Consider the following 9594-nt stretch of genomic DNA (forward strand, 5'->3'; position numbering starts at 1 on the left):
AAGTTTATAAAATTTAACTAGTTTATGTTTAAGTTTCTTATATTATGAAATATAATTAGGGACGGGATTTTAAAAGTTTAAATGAATGTAGACTAATGGCGAGGAGTGTGATATTTTTCATTGCGATAATACCGCTTTGTTACAAAATGTTAATTCTGGTCATTAATAAGATATTATAATTTTTGTAATGATATATGTTAATTTCTAGGGTAAAAATTTTTTTCTTATCATCATTTATTCGTATTTCCTCTTAATTTTAAAAATTATGCTAGAAAAAACGGATATTTTAGGTATCATGCATTTTGGCGCCAAAATATTTTTGGCACCAAATTTAAATTCATTCAAATATTTATACAACAGAAAGCGCCCTCTAGCTCCTGGGAGAGGCGGCCGATAAAAGCTCCGGTCCCCTACTCCCGAGGCACCATGCATGGGCCTTTATAAATTGAGTCGGCATTGGGCTGTGCAGTGCATGACGCGTAAGTTTTTTTCTCCTTTCCTAAATCGTAGAAAATGTCTTTAGCCTACCTACTCTCTCCCGAACCTGTCGCGATTTATAGATACAATAGTTTCAAGGGGGGCCCATACGCGCTTTCCGCGCGTCGAGTTTTCGATTTTCCAGACAACCAGCGCGTTGGTTTACAAAGCTAGCACGGAGGGGCTTATAAAATATCTTACGTATGTCTGTCAGCCATCCAGTCTTTTCAGAAACAGCGTTATAGTGCAAATGTTGTACAAATAATTTTTGTGCGAGTATTTTTTAATTATGAATTTTAGTTGATCGGTTAATGTGTTTATAAGAGTAAAAATAAATATAAATATAGGCACAGTAAATTTCATAAAATCCATTTATTTCACAGACTGTTTAATTACTTTGGAAGTTGGAATAAAGTTTTATTTCAGGTGCCTGCAAAATAACAATAACTATTCTAGTATATTAATTAGTGCAAACTATTGATTATAATAATTATAATTGATTATTATTAATATTATAATTATTCTATCTCGTGAAACATGACAAGCTGAATCGACCGGTGCCCAAGCCGAAACCGAGGCTTACCGGATATTTTAATACGTGACAAATTATAGTCAAAACAAAATCACTGGCCGTTAGCTTCAAAGCCAAAAATAATATTAATGGTAGTCTTAAATAACGGTAATATCCTATTGGATAGAATCCCGTTGGATCGAATTCAAATTTCTAAAATTGTAGCCAAATTTAAAACAATTTATAGCCCAAAGAGCGATTTTCTACTGAATGGGAATATTTAAATGGAAGAGCTTTCGACTGAATGGGATGGGTTTACACATATAAAATCATAGCGTTTTCCTTGCTCCAGTAGCGCAATGGATAAAGTGATTTGGATGATCGAAGAAGTTAAGCAGCATCGAGCGCCGTCAGTACTTGGGAGGGAGATCTCTTAATGGTAAGGTTAGATTACGTTTGGTATGGTTAGGTTAGGGTTAGGTTAGGTTAGGTTAGGTTTGGTTAGGTTTGGTCAGGTTAGGTTAGGTTAGGTTAGGTTAGGTTAGGTTAGGTTAGTTTAGGTTAGGTTAGATTTGGTTAGGTTTGGTCAGGTCAGGTTAGGTTAGGTTAGGTTAGGTTAGGGTTGGTTAGGTTTGGTTAGGTTTGATTAGGTTAGGTTAGGTTAGGTTAGGTTTGGTTTGGTTAGGTCAGGTTAGGTCAGGTTAGGTCAGGTTAGGTCAGGTTAGGTTAGGTTAGGTTTGGTTTGGTTTGGTTTGGTTTGGTTAGGTTAGGTTAGGTTTGGTTTGGTTAGGTTAGGTTTGGTTTGGTTAGGTTAGGTTTGGTTTGGTTAGGTTAGGTTTGGTTAGGTTAGGTTTGTAATATTTTATAAATCATTTAACAATGTTACGCCTTTTCCAAAATATTGAAATTTAGCTTCATTGACTTCTCAAATAATATGCCTTTTCCAAAACATTACTGTTATGTTATGTTAGGTTTGGTTTGGTTTGGTTAGGTTAGGTTAGGTTAGTAATATTTTATAATTCATTTAACAATGTTACGCCTTTTCCAAAATATTGATGTTTAGCTTCATTGAATTCTCAAATAATATGCCTTTTCCAAAACATTACTTCTATGTTAGGTTAGGTTTGGTTAAATTAGGTTAGTAATAATTTATAAATCATTTAACAATGTTACGCCTTTTTCAAAATATTGAAATTTAGCTTCATTGACTTCTCCAAAAATATGCCTTTTCCAAAACATTACTGTTATATTAGGTTACGTTTGGTTAAGTATTTTCTGCAATAACAAGAACTTTAATAGGAAAATCAATAGAAAAATAGGATTGAAAGGAAAATTCATGATTGGAAAACCGCCCAAATTGCGGTATTCGGTCTAATGGGATTCGGTCGAACGAGACATTCGATCCAATGGGATTCGACCCAATGGTAGACAAACTTAAATAACTATTAGGCATATATTATTTACTTGAGATTCCCGGAACAACTTTTACCGACCAGGGCCGTGAGCCCGTGACTCACTCGCCCGACTCCCGAAGTATGTTGTCGGAGCCTCGGACTCTAGATCTCGCGGAGGATATTTACCGTTTCGCGCCCAAACCGCAAAAGTATCGGCCAGGAACCGTTAACGAAAGATTTCTCTCTCCCCACTTTCATCACACGTGACACTTCGCCCTCTCAATCCTCAAGCGGTACGCGTCGCCTTGTTTCGTATGTTTAGAGATATTTCTACCTCTCGCGCCTAGCTCCGAAAAACCGAGATTTTTTGGGTCTGTACGAGCCAACCTAATAGTGCAATTTTTTGCGCATATACAGACCTTGCAATAGTTTGAAGCGCTACACCCTTTCCCTCTTGAAGCTGGCAGTTTAACAGCTCTATGATTAGACACGGTTATACGAGAAAGAATCACAACATTGTATAGAAAACCCTTGTTGTAAAGGCTTGTCTATATACATGTACACCACACAAACTGGTTCTGATGTTGTAAGACTGAAATCAGGCCCGATATAGAGTAATGGCAGTACTACCTATGCAAACGGCATACCTCCTATCTCTTAGCTCAGTGTCATGCCCCTACTGGGCGCGTACAGTATCCTCTCTTACAAAAGCGCGCCCAGAGGGAGGGATACACGGTTTTCACCCCTCTCAACCACCATTAGTCTATACACTGTATCCTCAAAAAGTTTTTATAAATACGAAGTTTGAAAAAATATTCTAACTATTGCGACTGTCCACTTAAAATATTGCGAGTGTCCACTTAAAAATTAAAATATCGCGAGTGTCCATTTAAAATATCGCGAGTGTCCATTTAAAATATCGCGAGCGTCCATTTAAAATATCGCGAGCGTCCATTTAAAATATCGCGAGCGTCCATTTAAAATATCGCGAGCGTCCATTTAAAATATCGCGAGTGTTCATTTAAAATATCGCGAGTGTCCATTTAAAATATCGCGAGTGTCCATTTAAAATATCGCGAGCGTCCATTTAAAATATCGCGAGCGTCCATTTAAAATATCGCGAGCGTCCATTTAAAATATCGCGAGCGTCCATTTAAAATATCGCGAGCGTCCATTTAAAATATCGCGAGCGTCCATTTAAAATATCGCGAGCGTCCATTTAAAATATCGCGAGTGTTCATTTAAAATATCGCGAGTGTCCATTTAAAATATCGCGAGTGTTCATTTAAAATATCGCGAGTCTACACTTAAAATATCGCGAGTGTCCACTTAAAATATCGCGAGTGTCCACTTAAAATATCGCGAGTGTCCACTTAAAATATCGCGAGTGTCCACTTAAAATATCGCGAGCGTCCATTTAAAATATCGCGAGTGTCCATTTAAAATATCGCGAGTGTCCATTTAAAATATCGCGAGCGTCCATTTAAAATATCGCGAGTGTCCATTTAAAATATCGCGAGTGTCCATTTAAAATATCGCGAGCGTCCATTTAAAATATCGCGAGCGTCCATTTAAAATATCGCGAGCGTCCATTTAAAATATCGCGAGCGTCCATTTAAAATATCGCGAGTGTTCATTTAAAATATCGCGAGTGTCCACTTAAAATATCGCGAGTGTCCACTTAAAATATCGCGAGTGTCCACTTAAAATATCGCGAGCGTCCATTTAAAATATCGCGAGCGTCCTTTTAAAATATCGCGAGTGTCCACTTAAAATATCGCGAGTGTCCATTTAAAATATCGCGAGTGTCCATTTAAAATATCGCGAGCGTCCATTTAAAATATCGCGAGCGTCCATTTAAAATATCGCGAGCGTCCATTTAAAATATCGCGAGCGTCCATTTAAAATATCGCGAGTGTTCATTTAAAATATCGCGAGTGTCCACTTAAAATATCGCGAGTGTCCACTTAAAATATCGCGAGTGTCCACTTAAAATATCGCGAGCGTCCATTTAAAATATCGCGAGCGTCCTTTTAAAATATCGCGAGTGTCCACTTAAAATATCGCGAGTGTCCATTTAAAATATCGCGAGTGTCCACTTAAAATATCGCGAGCGTCCATTTAAATTTTGCCAAGCGTCCAGTAACCCAGTTCAATTTCATTTTGGTTCTCCCAGTGTTACTAAGCCAAGAGGCTGCTGGGAGAAAGGCTAGCAGTTCAGTTTGAATTAGTACTTGACCATCTTGGCTGACGTAGAATGCCTCACAATCACAACATGACACTGAAGATAAAGCTGAGAGAGGGAGCAACTTCTCCCACCCCAATAATTTCAAACATTATTCACACGTCCTGTTAAATTATCAGTAACGTCCTGGTGTATACGCACTATATAAAAGTCACAAAATGTTTACTCACTAATCTTTTAGATTGGTCAAACTTAACATTCGATTTTTACCTCATTTTATTTTTGATGTTCATTACCAAACACCACTAAAATAATTTTCCTGATAAAACAAAGCATGAATTAAAACCAGGCATGGATATAGTTTTGATGCTTTTATTAATAGTTACCTATCATCTTCATATAAAACAGTTCCGAACACAATTGACTTCATGCGATATGAAGAAAGCTCAATTCGTTTCTTACCGTCTTTCTGAAATCTCGTCCCGAAGAAAGATACCTAACCGATCGCTAAACGCGCCCGGCCCCAAGCCCCCAACCAAACCAAGTCGAATGATTTCTCAATTCCGCGAATTTCCCCTCTCCTATGACTATATAACAGCATAGTACAAAAAAAGAAAAATTCCAAGAATAAAAGAAGTTCCCAGGTGCAAAAAAGAAAAACTGCTCCTCGCTGTTACGAAAGAATGAGGAAAAGGGGTGCAAAATGGACTGCAAGGTTTTGCGCTCTAGGCGAGCTTCATTTATATTGATACGTGGAGTCCAGGTTGAGGGGCAAATAGAGTCTTTGTAACCCACGTGACGCGATTCATCCACTCCTAGGGTATGGTCCTTTTTTCAAATTTTAGGCCACCGCCCCCAACGCGAGCGCCATCTAGCGTTCTAGATCGGTAATAAACGTCGCCGACGCTACCTTTAATGTTGAACATATATTTCTGAAATTGCGAGAGACGCTGACTATATTCTTGAAGTATTGGTGCTTCGCTTTTAAACGCATACACCATAACTAAACTAGAGGTCCATACTTTTCAATTAATCGGGGATAGTGAATCATGTAATGAACTTTCGGTGTGAAGTTAGCATTAGGCAAAGCTCTTAAACTATCGTAAAAATCTAAAATTATTTCATAAAGATGTGGTAACCAATCCGAATCGATAACTGGGGCTGTTATTATCTCTCCAATTTCAATTAAAGTTAGAAGAGCTTCCCAATAGTCATCCCCACAATCAATGTATGACCCAAACAACAAAGGAAAGAAGTACAAAAGACACTTTTTTTGGGAAGCGGTACCAACAATGCTATCACTTTCAGAATTTAAAACTTGTTTAGTTATTATTACGCATTTGTCTTTTATAACTAAATCTTTGTACTGGAAATCTTGAATGACCGAGTTTAATTTGTCTAAAGATAATTTTTTTCATTTATCAAGTGGTTTATAACTAATTTTAATACTAGTGGGGCAACCCCCTCTAAAAAATCGTGCATAATATCGGGAGGCAATGATTCGGTAACTTTGAAATTAGGAAGTACACTAAAGGGCGATGGTCCGTTAACTCCGTATATAGAGCGATTTGACGCGTCCAATAAAACGGCATCCAAATGGTACTTGTGCGTTTCTTCAGTCCGGATTATCAGGTCATTTTCATCGAAACAATTTCTTATTTTTTCCTTTTTAATCATACAGTGACGACAAATTCTAACCCCCGAAAAGCACTCTGAAAATCCACCTATACCATGACTGGATAAATTATCACCTGAAATAGTTGCAACGGTTCCCTTGATTGTTTTGCTGTTAACGGTAATTCCATCCATTTCTAAGCTCTCCAAATCGTCAAGTAGTGGCTTTAAAATTTTCGCGTATCCATATTTCTTGATAAAGGGATATCTAACCGCTAGAGCTAGTTTAATAAAACTTAATTTGCTCCTGTATTTTGGATTTATATTTCCAACATAATAGTACACTAACGTAGTTTTATGCTTGCCTCTTTCCGAGCCTAACGGATTAACTAATTCCACTTCATCTAAGTAACAAGATGGCCCAAGGGCTGGGCCTTAATAGTAATTTTACACGGCTCACGTGACCCCCCGTATAGTTGACAACTAAAAACATTTCTGAAACACAATCGTGTATCCCTTTAATTTCTAATAACGTCACATTTCAAATAATATTAATGAAACTAAATTGTGCACCCCACTAAAGTATAATTTTTAAAAACCATACGAATCAAATAATGTATTTAAACAAAATCCTGGATCCCCTAAACCAGAAATCACTATGACCGTAAAGCGCCCCCTCTATTTTACGAAACCTAACCTAACCATCCAGCATAATCTCTGATGTATCACGCGCACAAAGTGCAGTAGTGCACGAAAATTATCATCTTGTTTCCCTTCACTCAAAAAAGCCCGCGAGATTTAAACTACCTTTCTTTCCTCTCTCTCCGAGCGGGATGCCCCCTCTCCCTCTTCCCCCTCTCACTAATACAAACACAATCGTGTATCCCTTTAATTTCTAATAACGTCACATTTCAAATAATATTAATGAAACTAAATTGTGCACCCCACTAAAGTATAATTTTTAAAAACCATACGAATCAAATAATGTATTTAAACAAAATCCTGGATCCCCTAAACCAGAAATCACTATGACCGTAAAGCGCCCCCTCTATTTTACGAAACCTAACCTAACCATCCAGCATAATCTCTGATGTATCACGCGCACAAAGTGCAGTAGTGCACGAAAATTATCATCTTGTTTCCCTTCACTCAAAAAAGCCCGCGAGATTTAAACTACCTTTCTTTCCTCTCTCTCCGAGCGGGATGCCCCCTCTCCCTCTTCCCCCTCTCACTAATACAAACACAATCGTGTATCCCTTTAATTTCTAATAACGTCACATTTCAAATAATATTAATGAAACTAAATTGTGCACCCCACTAAAGTATAATTTTTAAAAACCATACGAATCAAATAATGTATTTAAACAAAATCCTGGATCCCCTAAACCAGAAATCACTATGACCGTAAAGCGTCCCCTCTATTTTACGAAACCTAACCTAACCATCCAGCATAATCTCTGATGTATCACGCACACAAAGTGCAGTAGTGCACGAAAATTATCATCTTGTTTCCCTTCACTCAAAAAAGCCCGCGAGATTTAAACTACCTTTCTTTCCTCTCTCTCCGAGCGGGATGCCCCCTCTCCCTCTTCCCCCTCTCACTAATATACCAGGCAGGCAGTTCTCTCTCTACGCGGAGCTTCGTATCGCCACCGCGTACGCTAGCGATCTCTCTCTCTCATCGTAAGCGTACGTTTCGCGGACGCGACCGGTTTCCCTCTCTTATCGTAAGCGTTCGTTTCGCGGACGCGTCCGGGACAGGGACAGGGACAGGGACAGGGACAGGGGTTTTGGTGCCGTTTCTTAAATTTTACCGTAATTAAAATTACGCGTCCATTTAAAATATCGCGAGCGTCCATTTAAAATATCGCGAGCGTCCATTTAAAATATCGCGAGCGTCCATTTAAAATATCGCGAGCGTCCATTTAAAATATCGCGAGTGTTCATTTAAAATATCGCGAGTGTCCATTTAAAATATCGCGAGTGTTCATTTAAAATATCGCGAGTCTACACTTAAAATATCGCGAGTGTCCACTTAAAATATCGCGAGTGTCCACTTAAAATATCGCGAGTGTCCACTTAAAATATCGCGAGTGTCCACTTAAAATATCGCGAGCGTCCATTTAAAATATCGCGAGTGTCCATTTAAAATATCGCGAGTGTCCATTTAAAATATCGCGAGCGTCCATTTAAAATATCGCGAGTGTCCATTTAAAATATCGCGAGTGTCCATTTAAAATATCGCGAGCGTCCATTTAAAATATCGCGAGCGTCCATTTAAAATATCGCGAGCGTCCATTTAAAATATCGCGAGCGTCCATTTAAAATATCGCGAGCGTCCATTTAAAATATCGCGAGTGTTCATTTAAAATATCGCGAGTGTCCACTTAAAATATCGCGAGTGTCCACTTAAAATATCGCGAGTGTCCACTTAAAATATCGCGAGCGTCCATTTAAAATATCGCGAGCGTCCTTTTAAAATATCGCGAGTGTCCACTTAAAATATCGCGAGTGTCCATTTAAAATATCGCGAGTGTCCACTTAAAATATCGCGAGCGTCCATTTAAATTTTGCCAAGCGTCCAGTAACCCAGTTCAATTTCATTTTGGTTCTCCCAGTGTTACTAAGCCAAGAGGCTGCTGGGAGAAAGGCTAGCAGTTCAGTTTGAATTAGTACTTGACCATCTTGGCTGACGTAGAATGCCTCACAATCACAACATGACACTGAAGATAAAGCTGAGAGAGGGAGCAACTTCTCCCACCCCAATAATTTCAAACATTATTCACACGTCCTGTTAAATTATCAGTAACGTCCTGGTGTATACGCACTATATAAAAGTCACAAAATGTTTACTCACTAATCTTTTAGATTGGTCAAACTTAACATTCGATTTTTACCTCATTTTATTTTTGATGTTCATTACCAAACACCACTAAAATAATTTTCCTGATAAAACAAAGCATGAATTAAAACCAGGCATGGATATAGTTTTGATGCTTTTATTAATAGTTACCTATCATCTTCATATAAAACAGTTCCGAACACAATTGACTTCATGCGATATGAAGAAAGCTCAATTCGTTTCTTACCGTCTTTCTGAAATCTCGTCCCGAAGAAAGATACCTAACCGATCGCTAAACGCGCCCGGCCCCAAGCCCCCAACCAAACCAAGTCGAATGATTTCTCAATTCCGCGAATTTCCCCTCTCCTATGACTATATAACAGCATAGTACAAAAAAAGAAAAATTCCAAGAATAAAAGAAGTTCCCAGGTGCAAAAAAGAAAAACTGCTCCTCGCTGTTACGAAAGAATGAGGAAAAGGGGTGCAAAATGGACTGCAAGGTTTTGCGCTCTAGGCGAGCTTCATTTATATTGATACGTGGAGTCCAGGTTGAGGGGCAAATAGAGTCTTT

At 38.3% G+C, this 9594-nt stretch overlaps 2 long non-coding RNA genes across 2 annotated transcripts; both read right to left on the bottom strand.

The window, feature by feature from the left end:
• Positions 1-4217: 4217 nt before the first annotated feature.
• Positions 4218-5029, bottom strand: LOC149685521 (uncharacterized). Its single transcript, XR_016384083.1, has 3 exons — positions 4954-5029; positions 4838-4886; positions 4218-4767 (listed from the first exon to the last, which is right to left on the bottom strand). It is a non-coding gene; the product is annotated as an uncharacterized LOC149685521 (long non-coding RNA).
• Positions 5030-8421: 3392 nt separating this feature from the next.
• On the bottom strand, positions 8422-9270 carry LOC149685522 (uncharacterized). Its single transcript, XR_016384084.1, has 3 exons — positions 9195-9270; positions 9079-9127; positions 8422-9008 (listed from the first exon to the last, which is right to left on the bottom strand). It is a non-coding gene; the product is annotated as an uncharacterized LOC149685522 (long non-coding RNA).
• Positions 9271-9594: the final 324 nt, after the last annotated feature.

This window comes from Phalangium opilio, unplaced genomic scaffold (genome assembly GCF_054372755.1).
Source record: "Phalangium opilio isolate 3A_F unplaced genomic scaffold, DU_Popi_V2 ptg000032l_1, whole genome shotgun sequence".
Taxonomy (NCBI): domain Eukaryota; kingdom Metazoa; phylum Arthropoda; class Arachnida; order Opiliones; family Phalangiidae; genus Phalangium; species Phalangium opilio.